This window comes from Leuciscus leuciscus, assembly GCF_965113295.1.
Source record: "Leuciscus leuciscus genome assembly, chromosome: 11".
Taxonomy (NCBI): Eukaryota; Metazoa; Chordata; class Actinopteri; order Cypriniformes; family Leuciscidae; genus Leuciscus; species Leuciscus leuciscus.
The window spans coordinates 25,307,925-25,320,952 of record NC_138735.1 but is presented as its reverse complement, the minus strand read 5'-3'; the positions used below and the strand labels follow the sequence as shown (position 1 = coordinate 25,320,952).

Sequence of the window (13,028 nt, the reverse complement as noted above, 5' to 3'; positions counted from 1 at the left end):
TAATAAACCATAAAACAAATAAAATATTTTATAATTTAGTTTCCATAATATGTCTCATAATATAAGAATAAATTAATTTCTGTTTCTTTTGTTTTTAAAGGATTTTAATCACATTTTTGTGCAAAGCATCTTGCAGAAATGTTGAAAATGGCCTGTCCCTCAGTATGATTTTTCTACTTCTACTTGCTATCGAGGCCAAAAAAGTCAAACTATCATAAAAAACATATACTTGTATAAAGCCTTAAGTGTCAGTTCATTAGTCATGAATGGATTTTATTCTTAACATGTGTCAAATATTGAAAAAAACCACAATTTAGTCGGGTCGCTAGGTTCTCGTCAACCCTGTTACTTTTTATGAAAACACCTCTTTAAAGATAATGGACTGTTCCAAAAGTTGCATCAGTTCCAGGAAGTGACATCATCTGCCTTTCATGAGGTTGATGGTAGAAGACAAGTAAGTGTTCTCTTCTTTTAATGAATTTTCTTTGAGTTTATGTAATGTCTGAAAGACAGGGACACGCTCATTGTGTCAGCCCTGTTACCAGAAAAGCATACGTTAAAAAGTTATTTGTACATATTTAAAAATATACATATATAACAACATTTAAGCCTCTCTTTAAGGCACATTATGTGGTGTCATTACCTATACCTCATGGCTAGTAATGGCCGCCAATAACATTTTTCGTCAACCCTGTTACCATTCCAGGGTAACAGGGTTGACGAAAGTATGCTTTTGTGTGTCTTACCCATGTTGTATACCCAAGAAAGGTTAAATCAAGGGCAACTGGACTTGGTACTTTCATATTTGAAGATGTTTTGCCTCTCATCCAAGGGGTTTCTTCAGTTCTAAATGACTGATGGGGAGTGCCAGGTATTTAACCTCTGTGGAGTTGTCACCCCTGAGCCAACCCTTCTTGGATAACTATGACCTGGATGACTGAGAATTTTCACAGGCGTACTTTTCTTACTAATAGTATTTACATAATATACAGTGGGGAGAACAAGTATTTGACACACTGATGATTTTGCAGGTTTTCCCACTTACAAAGCATGTCGAAGTCTGTAATTTTTATCATAGGTACACTTCAACTGTGAGTGACTGAATCTAAAACAAAAATCCAGAAAATCACATTGTATGATTTTTAAGTAGTTAATTTGCATTTTATTGCATGACATAAGTATTTGATCACCTACCAACCATTAAGAATTCCGGCTCTCACAGACCTGTTAGTTTTTCTTTAAGAAGCCCTCCTGTTCTCCACTCATTACCTGTATTACCTGCACCTGTTTGAACTCGTTACCTGTATAAAAGACACCTGTCCACACACTCAGTCAAACAGACTCCAACCTCTCCACAATGGCGAGACCAGAGAGCTGTGTAAGGACATCAGGGATAAACCTGCACAAGGCTGGGATGAGCTACAGTACATGACATAAGTATTTGATACATCAGAAAAGCAGAACTTAATATCTGGTACAGAAACCTTTGTTTGCCATTACAGAGATCATACGTTTCCTGTAGTTCTTGACCAGGTTTGCACACACTGCAGCAGGGATTCTGGCCCACTCCTCCATACAGACTTTCTCCAGATTCTTCAGGTTTCGGGGCTGTCACTGGGCAATATGGACTTTCAGCTCCCTTCAAATATTTTCTATTGGGTTCAGGTCTGGAGACTGGCTAGGCCACTCCAGGACCTTGAGATGCTTCTTACGGAGCCACTCCTTAGTTGCCCTGGCAGTGTGTTTCGGGTCGTTGTCATGCTGGAAGACCCAGCCACGACCCATCTTCAATGCTCTTACTGAGGGAAGGAGGTTGTTGGCTAAGATCTCGCGATACATGGCCCCATCCATCCTCCCCTCAATACGGTGCAGTTGTCCTGTCCCCTTTGCAGAAAAGCATCCCCAAAGAATTATGTTTCCACCTCCATGCTTCACGGTTGGGATGGTGTTCTTGGGGTTGTACTCATCCTTCTTCTTCCTCCAAACACGGCGAGTGGAGTTTAGACCAAAAAGCTCTATTTTTGTCTCATCAGACCACATGACCTTCTCCCATTCCTCCTCTGGATCATCCAGATGGTCATTGGCAAACTTCGGACGGGCCTGGACATGCGCTGGCTTGAGCAGGGGGACCTTGCGTGCGCTGAAGGATTTTAATCCATGACGGCATAGTGTGTTAATAATGGTTTTCTTTGAGACTGTGTCCCAGTTCTCTTCAGGTCATTGACCAGGTCCTGCCGTGTAGTTCTGGGCTGATCCCTCACCTTCCTCATGATCATTGATGCCCCACGAGGTGAGATCTTGCATGGTGCCCCAGACCGAGGGACATTGACCGTCATCTTGAACTTCTTCCATTTTCTAATAATTGCGCCAACAGTGGTTGCCTTCTCACCAAGCTGCTTGCCTATTGTCCTGTAGCTCATCCCAGCCTTGTGCAGGTCTACAGTTTTATCCCTGATGTCCTTACACAGCTCTCTGGTCTTGGCCATTGTGGAGAGGTTGGAGTCTGTTTGATTGAGTGTGTGGACAGGTGTCTTTTATACAGGTAACGAGTTCAAACAGGTGCAGTTAATACAGGTAATGAGTGGAGAACAGGAGGGCTTCTTAAAGAAAAACTAACAGGTCTGTGAGAGCCGGAATTCTTACTGGTTGGTAGGTGATCAAATACTTATGTCATGCAATACAATGTAAATTAATTATTTAAAAATCATACAATGTGATATACTGGATTTTTGTTTTAGATTCCGTCTCTCACAGTTGAAGTGTACCTATGATCTAAATTACAGACCTCTACATGCTTTGTAAGTAGGAAAACCTGCAAAATCAGCAGTGTATCAAATACTTGTTCTCCCCACTGTATATTATAATTTTTATGTTAAAATATCTCAATAGAGCTGTCTCCAAAATATGCTGATTAGTCATGTTGAATTAAATGTCCAATTAAGACTCCATTACACCCATAACTCTAACTCAAACAAGCAGTATAACCAATACGGTAACTGTTGTCAACCCTGTTACTGATGTGTCAACCCTGTTACTTGTATAATATTCTAATATCATTTAAAAAATGAAAATAAAAATGCAATCAACTAATTGTAAATGTTTAGTAAGAGAGGCTAATAATCCACTCAAAGTTGAATTGAGGTGTTTTATTTTTGTTTCCATACATTTTTCTTAAAACAGAAGATGCTGGGAGAGTGTCATTTGGAAATGAACGTATTCATCCACTAAAAAAAATAAAACTTACAATATTCTCAATTCACAAACACTCTTAATGTAACAAGGGGGGGTTTATCTTTCACAGTATATCAGATTTGTTCTATATATGTATTTAAAACCTTTTCAGAAAGTAATTAATATGTCGGTAACAGGGTTGTCCAAACACACACATTTACGTTGGTTATATAAAAATAAAATAAAAAATAAGATAGCCTGAGATGGCACGGCACATTTTCCTGAGATGTTAGGATCTACTTCATCCAAAAAGGGGCTTAAAGATTTTCAAAACAGTACTTTGAAAATCAAACATTAAAAGTGGGAAATGGCACGTTTTCGTATAATGACCCAGCTAAAGTAATAATAGCTAAAGTAGCCATTAAGGTTTTATCAGCGATTTCCTAACGATCCGCTAGCTGCCCGCCCCATAAGCAGGCGGTCAAAAAAACGCGCCTCTGTAGGCCCGCGTAAAAAAAAAAAAAGAGAGAGAGAGTGAGAGTGTGTGTGTGAGAGAGAGGAGAAATGTAACAAAGTTTAATGTTGTACGTGTTTGAGAGAGAGAGAGGGAGGTGTTCAGAGAGGAGTCTGTTGGATGTTAAGCTGTTATTTGTTTTATGGACTCAATGTTGACAATTTAAAACATTTAAAACACTGTTGGCAGAAGTGAAAAATAAATAATTTTATGAAGTTACAATTTTGTTTGATTCCATGATGTATTTTACTGAACATGAGTATTTACAATGCAAATCCAAATTATTGTAACTTACTGACAGTTTGGCTACTTATATCTTGTCTTTTCACTCTATTAAGATCAGATTCTGCAGGTAAAATTACAATTATAAGGTGACTTGACTTGGACTTGACTTGACCTACTACAGGACTTGACTTGACTTGACTTGACTTGACATAGCCTGTGACTTGACTTGACTTGACTTGCCCAAGAAAAAAATACTTGGGACTTACTTGAGACTTGAAGGTTAAGACTTGAGACTTACTTGAGACTTGCACATGTGTGACTTGGTCCCATCTCTGTAAACAAGACATAGTAAATGCTGCACAAAGATTCATAAGTCTTCATTCATTTCATTGAACAAAATAGCTGTCAGTAACTAACATGCTCGGACCAATCAAGTTTACCCTCAACTGTAGGCTACAGCCAAGATAGGCGGTACTTATTTAAAATAAAATATAAAATGATGCACATTTGAAAGAAGATATAGTTGATGATTTTTTTTTTTTTTTTAATGGATAATGATGGTGGAATATTTTGAATTACTTTTTATGGACTTGACATTGCTATTTTCAGATGCTGTTTCATCTGTTGATACTGTTGATAGATACAGGTAAGAACAGAGCAAATACTGTATATGTACTGCTTAGAAACCTTTATGAATCTTTTGTTTTGAATCAGTGTTTGGGAGAATGTTTCAAACTGCCAAAGTCACGTGATTTCAGTAGATAAGGCCAAACCATAGTGGTATAGAGATACAATTTTAATGGTTAATGAATCATGCGGATTCAGTGAGATCATTGAACAAATATCTATGAGTTTTACCAGATCTCTAATCAGTTTTATACATTTGTGGACGTTTTAATGAGACATTAGTATAATTGATAGGAATAAAAGTAGTTATTAGTCTCTTTTAATTAGTTTGTTTAGTTGAGCAATCCATGGAACAAACAAAACAAGCCCTGGGAATTGATAAAAGAACACATATTACACAGAGACTGGATAATTAATATTATTAGATTGTTAGACAATTGCATTTGATAGATTTTATAAAAAACAAACAAAAAAAAACAAACATTTGGAATGGGTTTGTAAAAGGTGTTTTATGCATGTTTGGCCTAAGTATCTCTTGCAAATAAACCGTTGTGACCAGCAGGGGTCGCCAGAGTGTGGGGTTTTGAACACTTCGAAACAGTGAATCATTTTGTGAAGCAATTGGTTAAATTGATTCAAAGCTTTTCTCCCATCACTATACTGTAGGGTACTAAGGTTTGAAAACACTAGTGAAACGTTTTACTTTGCAGTTTTATGACTTAATACTTTTTTTTTTTGCCATTACAATTTATTTGCAAAACATTTCCAGCATGATTTAAGAAGTTCCAAAGAACATTTTACATTTGAATTAAAGAAAATCTGAATGTATAAAGAGTCACTGATCAATGTAAATTTTTAAGCAACACTTGATTTCGGACCTAGAAATTCAGAAATAATTGTAATAATATGAAATAAAAAAATAAAAAACAGGTTTTCAATGTGGTTTCAGACTTTTTGTATAATGTATAATAATAGTGAACGATTAAATTTATGTAAAACTAAAAAAAAGTTTTGTTTTCTAGCTTCTCTGCATCCAGCAGTTGAAGGCGATGAAGGAGGCTCTGTCGTTTTGCTGTGCAGTGACAGAAGAATTATACTTGAAAAAAAACAACTGACAATCCACTGGAGACACAACGACACCAGGAATGTGTATGAAATTATCCATGGAGAAGTTTATGTAAAGACACAAGACCCAGCGTACAAGAACAGAGCAGAAGTTTTACCTGAAAAGCTCAAGAACGGCCAGATCTTTCTCGAACTCACCGATCTTCAGCTCTCCGATGGAGGAACGTACACCTGTTTCGTTCCAGCTGTGATAGTTAATCACAGTATACAACTGGTGGTCAAAGGTGTGTTGTGATAACTATATTTTTTTCATCAGTTTTAATTTCCATGTGTTTATAATCAAAGTAATCTAAGCTGCGCACTTATTTTGCTCAAATCATAATAACTTTTTTTAAAGTAGCCCTACTGTTAGTTTTTACTCCTAATAGTGCTTTGTTTTTGCTTGTTGGTTTGCCTCACAGAAAGATCATTCGCAGAATGCCCAACTGCTCAAATAAGAAGCGATGGAACAAAAGCAAGGCTGGGAAGGACTCTGCTTCTCCTAATTTCATCTGGATTCATCCTGCACTTTATTTAGGGGGAGGGGGGGGGGGAGGGAGGGGGGGGGGGGGAGGGAGGGGGAGGGGGGGAGGGAGGGGGGGGGGGTGTACAATGGTGTTTCATGTATTCAGAGTTGTTTACAGTGTTAAAGAGATGGATTCTCATGCTAAACATGGCCAAAGTTTAAAAAAAAGCCGATTCTCTCCGGCTTTTTCCGGAGAGAATCGGAAAGCTGTATTTTTCTTTTATAAATATGATAAAACTAAAGACTTTTTGGAGATATGAAGGATGCACTACTACTCTATAGGTACTCACTCAAGATTAACATGAGATTAGGTGAAACTGTGTATGTTAAATATTAATTTTGACCGTTTAATGTTATTTAACCGTTCAATATTTAGGGGTTCAAGCACGAAGTGGCAAATACCAGGGTCTCTATTGTGGAACCCCATCCGTGTTGCCGGTCACTTCTCAACAGCTCCAGCAGCACTGTCAGGGCCTCCCTGCTCTAGAAGTTTATCCTGCAGTACAGGGGTCTGGTCTGATTTAGAGAAACATACAAAAGAGAAATTGTTTAGAGTTGGACAAAGTAATTGTTGGAAGATATAGTGATACTTAAACTACTTTTAGTTTAGTAAGTATTAATGGCACATTGGGGAAATCTCAGTAGTTATATTTAAAACCTTACTTGCATACTTGTATTTAATTTACTTAAGATATCAAGAGTAAAAGTACAGTTATGTATTCTGCATAAAAAACCTCCCTTGTCAGGGTTTTTAGATATGTTGTTGCATTCATATTACTGCTTGACTATGTGTATATTGCATTTTAATTCTGAATATGTTGAAGGTTGTTATATTTAAAGTAATTTACTGTTGAGTAGTTTACTATACAACCATGCATTATATTGTAAAATACCATGGTTTTGTAGTGTTGCTGTCCCGAGAGAGAGAAAAAAAACCCTAATTACTTCACATTTGTATGTGAATACTTAATTGTTGCTATACAGATGCGTGCCATATAAAAGGCTGCATCCGAAGGCGAGCGGGAGTAGCCTACCTTATATATATTAAAGGTATATTTATTTAAATTTATTTAAGAGGTATATTTCACTGTGTTTATTTATTGTTTTGTGTTTTATGCTTCAACTGCGTTAAAACAAAGCACGCTGGAAACATGCCTGAATAAGATCACCATGATCAAGAGAGTAAACTCCATAAAAATCGCATCTTCGTAAGGTGCCTATAACTAAACATTTGAAGAGCTTTATGTGTATTTTGTATTTTCATAAGTAGCCTATCATTACATCACTTAAAAAGATTCTATATATATAAAGATTTTATATATATAAAATTATAAAATTGTTGTTACTATTCAATTATTTTTTTATATATATATATATATATTATTTAACAATAAAAAAGAGAAGGACAGGGACAAAAGATAATGTAGTATTTTTCAGATAATGTGATAACTTTAAAAAAAAAACTATTATTATAGATTTGCTTAAACTGATACATGCCTTGCTTGATACTTGTTTATTTACATTTATGAATGTCATTGTATTTTGCTCATTATGTGAAATAGAGAAAGAAAACATGCACTACGCTGAATAGTCATGACCAAGAGAATGTCATGGAAACTTTGCATATTCAACCAATCAGCAGCGATTCCCATTCTCAGGAGTAACCAAGGTCAAATATGCAGAAATGTAGCCTGTGTTTCATCAGCCAGGCCTGTACTTCTCACACCTCCCTTAGTATACTGATACTGTACATGTGTTTTCATACTGATTTACATTCACAAAGACATTACTGACTATGTTCATGTTCTCAGCGCATTGTTAGAATTCATAAAAATGTTACCGGCCAACTGGTGAATCCTACTGAGAGGACTATGCTGCTTTACACTACAAACAGTTTTAAACCAGCCATGCGAGGACAGGTTTTACTAGTCAGATGACTTTATCAAACACACAGGCTGATGCAATGAATTCACTGCAAAGCATATTAATGCCACTTATCAATGGCAAAACTGAATGCAAGTTATATATATTTTGTGTCTGCAATGCTACTCCTAAAAGCCGCTTTTCAGGCTACCATTAAACTGTCAAATTAACTGAAAATAATTGTCAAAGCTCAACTGTATTTTTATAATATTGCAAAATATTTATTCAAACAACTAACATCAAACGGAATGATGTGTCAGTATCTACAGCACTGTCAATCATTTCCATCATTACTAAAATTTGGTATTCCAATGCATGAGAATATAGTATTGTATTTGATTGCAGGTTTTTTGAAAATTTTGCTGGGCTCTATTGAATTTTATAAGCAATTAACATTTAATAAAGATATCTTTCCCTGAAACATTTCGATATAAGTATTTCTGGAATAACCATTTAGAGAATATTAATTGGAAATTAAATTGGACTTATCATAACAAATACTGTGTTAATAATAAATTTAGTGAAATTTAAATCCTACATATAATTTATCCAACTAACCTGTTCCATATAAAACTGATCTCTCTGAAAATTGTGTATTTTGTAAAAAGGATGTTGAGACTGTATTACATTTTCTTTTCCGAATGCATGCATGTAAAAAAAAAAAATTGGATTGATTTTGAATGTTCATTTAATATGCTAAATTGATCTAAAATGTATAGAGAAAGGGGATGTTATTTTTTTTATTATGAAAAAAAAAAGATGATATAAAGAATCTCATTTTCATGTTAACCTTTTAATATTATTAGGCAACTTTTACATACACAACTGTTAAATGGTTTGAAAGAATCACATAAAAAAATATTTTGAAACCTTACAAAGACTTTCAAAAACAGGTGTATTTCGACCCCCGCCAAATGATTACCCCTCTAGGTTTAGGATTAGTTGTGGGGGAGGGGTTAGGATTAGGGGAGCGGTTAGGATTAAGGGCGGGGTTAGGATTAGGCAATCAGGTACTGACTTCAACTAGGGGGGCAGGGGCAGGGGGGTCGAAACACTGCAGAACATGAAATCCACGGGGAGGAGTCGGATCCAGATCCAACTCCTCCCACCTTACATATACCTAAACCTACCCATCTCCACCCCCTGATCCCTAAACCCACCCCTAAACCTATCTCCACCCCCTGATCCCTAAACCCACCCATCTCCACCCCTTAATCCCTAAACCCACCCCTAAACCTACCAATCTCCAGCGGCCCTTATATCTGGATCCAACTCCGCCCCCCGGATCTCGTGTACTGCATTGAGGTGCTACTGGGAAATTCGGCACAACACCTGTTAGCAACCGGAACCATGAACGAACTGAGCTCCTCTTTTACTTCGAGTATAAATATATAGGCTACCCTTCTTGTTCTCAGTTTGCCTATTTATATAAGTTATGTATACATAGGCATACATGGTATGTTTCCTATTTATCTTGTTCATATTTTTGATATGTTTAATGTTCAACATGTAACCTATAAAAAAACAAGAAAAGAAAAGAAAAACATGTGTGCCCGGTCAGTGCGTTATGTCAGCATGACATTCGGAACAAGTTCTAACCAGTGTCATGGTCCCAGTGTCATGACAAATCAGGTCTTTCCTGGAAATCGGGTATCCATCAACTTCCAGTTAGCCTAATTATTATCCTAAGTAGCCTACATATGAACGCTGAATTTAAAATACGTATGGCTTACTGTATAAAAATAAAGAGAGTAGCCTACCTATTAAAAGTAATTTGAGCCAATGGGGTCCTAACAGACACCTGTTCAAGGGGGGCCTCGATTTGTCAACACACCGGCATGCATCTCGCAGTGATCACTGGTGTCTGCGCACATTTTAATATCCTCAAAAAAAAACAAAATCAAGACAATCGCAAGCAAGTCTAAACGCTGGCAGGAACCAAAACTATTCTGAACGTCATTACGTCATGACAACGATCGTTGCAAAATCGACCAATCAGCAGCGCCTTTGACTGAGGTCAAATATACTAGGCTACGCTGAAATGCAGCAGCAGGTGTTTTATTTCATCAGCCGGACTGCACTGAAGAAGGACTGGTTCTTCACATACTCACAGCTCTTCCGAGATACACCAAATCAAGCACTTTTTACAGGTATATCACGTTGTATCTGAATGATTTTTTAAGAATTGATTACACTTAATATGCAAAAATGTGATTATAACATGTTGGCATTCTCCAGCTTGGTACATTTTTGTAATGTTAAACCACAGCTTTTCCTGTCATACATGTAAAAGTTGTTTTTTTTTTTTTTCAGCCAAGGAATTATAAATAAAAAAAATGAATGATGATAATTGAGAATAGCCTATCTTGCAGTGCTGACGTTTTGTTTCCACAAGTTTTATCCTCACAATTGCCAGATCTAAACTTAATTGCGAGAAGTAATGTCATTGCGAGACTGAGAAAACTGTGCAATTGTGAGAAAAAAAGCCAATATTGCGAGATTATATCACGCAATTCCGACATCTTTTCACACTTCCACCACGCTATGAGAGTTATTAGAAGGCGAATGAAGAGACTCACCCTTATACTTTTTTAAACATTTTATTTATTTATGTAAACTGATACGTACGTTGCTTGATACTTGTTATGAATGCCATTGTATAAATGTACATTTTGCTTATGTTAAATAAAAAATAAAAAAGTAATCACACACTACCACTTTTTTTTTAACACAAGAAACATAGAATGACAATGATATATTACATGCCAGGGAGCAAGAAAATATATTTGAAAAGATTCACAGTTTTTATAGCTTTCTTATTGGAAGAGTTAGAGATCATACACATACAGTTTTAAATCAGGTGAGAAACAAAATAAGAAATGAGAAATAAAAAAAAAAACATCTCACTGTTCTCTTTCTCAATGCCACACACTACCACTGATCTATATCAGTGCACATTACACTGAATAGTCATGGCATCTTTTTGCACATTTAACCAACTGGTGCATAGCATACTAGTGAGATGATTATGTTGATATAAACTACTAAACTGTTTGTATTCAGTTCAACCATAAGAGGACAGGTTTTACTTGCTCAGTTGGTATTCTCCAGCTTTGTACATTTTCACATGTTTAACCACAGCAGTCTTTCCTGTCAAACCTATAAAATATGTATGGAAGCTTGTTTCCGCCACGGAATAAACTTTTTTTTATTAATTTTTTTATCTTTATAACATGGAATTGTGAGTTTATCATGAAATTCTGTGAAAAAAGTCAGAATTGTGAGGTGTAAATTTGCAGTTACTTTAGATTTTACAATACCAAAACTCTAGTAGTTGGTGCTGATACCACAAAAAGTACAGAATGTCAGTACAACAGTAAAAAAAAAAGAACAACAATCAGGGCCTAAATTTCATTTTGGAAAACTGTTTTGAGCTTTTACGATTATGCTCAATCGTGTGTGTATCACAATCGTGTCAATTTGGCAGTTTGTTGCAAGGTCCTGCCCATTTGAGAGATCGCCCAATCATGGAGGGATAAAAATATTGATTGAAAATCCAACGTCCAATGGGCAATTAGATATTTTTTTTCTGATGCAATAAGAGTGCTGCAGGGATGACTTTACAAATTGTTTTTTAAAACACTTTCCATGACAGCTTGAGTTGGAATAGTTTGCAATATAGTGAGTATAAACACAAGGCTGTAAAAGCGGACTACTGAGTAGTAGGCATGTGACCATTTCATGTTCTATATCACAATAAATGCTTTTTTTAATTGTGTACGGTATTATTGTTATAGTACATATAAGTTGCAACGACTTCTTAACACTATATCCTCCTGAGACCCAGGCATAGCATTTTGTCCACTATAGTGGACCTTATGTTTCAGTGAATTTCTCTGAAACCGTATGTGTTACAGTTTCAAGTTTTTCAGAGATACCAAATGTTTGGAGGTTTCAACATGACAACTCTGTCTCCTTGGTCTTTAAATATGACTGGCACTGACTGAATGATCAAATTTTGCACAAATTTTAATCAATATCTCAGGAAATATTTACGAAACAGGACATCTATTTCAAATGTCCACTGTGGACATCAGAACTTACAGCATGTAAATCAGTCAAGTGAATGAGGAAAGAAATTATATATAAATATTCTTATGAAATATTAGATATTCTAATGAAAACGATTTACTACTTATTACACTTCTTTTTTCGTTACATGTTGCCCCAAGAACACATTAATATGCAAATTAGATACACTGCATAGAATGGGACTACCCATTTAAGGCCATTGTACACATATATTGCATAAAGTAAAATCTAAAATCATCTTGTTGTATCTTTCACAACATAGTTAAGAATCATCTTTATACAATGTTTGGTTAAAGAAAATCCTGAAACCTACAAATTGATTGGTGAATAAAATAAATAAATAAAAAAAATCCATTGTTTTTGCCTATAAATGTATTTTCATGTCATTTAATTTTTTAACAACTGAGTCCTGATGATCACTACAGTGGACACAGCATAACATATAAATAAAATATTATTTCCAAATGCTTTTTTCCCCATTTGTTCTTGTGCTCCAAACAAAGTAATGACAATAAAAAAAACTAATTTTACAAAACTTCTCAGGAGAATAAAGCTCTGGATAAAATTGTGTGAGAGCCTCATATTCGCACTGTATCATACTATATGAGCCATAAAAGCCTGATGTATCAAATATGACACAAAACGTAGAACTAAATGCAAAAATAAATAAATAAATTGGAATTCCTTTCTTTTCTGTCATAACACTAGTGCAACCTCCTTTGTCCTTTGTGTTTCTGTTGAAACCACTGTATTACTGCTGTTCCATAAGTGCCACCTTCTGAATTTGCATTTTAATTCAGTCTGTCTTGTCCACTTTTGTGTTGGGGTTGTTCACATCAGAGTGCG

The 13,028-nt window shown here is 35.8% G+C and overlaps 1 protein-coding gene across 2 annotated transcripts in view; it reads left to right on the top strand.

Moving 5' to 3' along the window:
* Positions 1-13,028, top strand: part of LOC309509123 (asparagine synthetase [glutamine-hydrolyzing]-like) — a 55,839-nt gene that overhangs the window by 29,862 nt on the left and 12,949 nt on the right. Inside the window, exon 1 of one of the 2 annotated variants that reach the window (XM_082183674.1) lies at positions 10,089-10,240. The exons of the other annotated variant lie outside the window; for it this stretch is intronic. The gene's annotated coding sequence lies outside the window, so the exon portion shown is untranslated. Of the gene's footprint in view, positions 1-10,088; positions 10,241-13,028 lie in introns of those variants that run through there. 2 annotated transcript variants of the gene reach the window in all.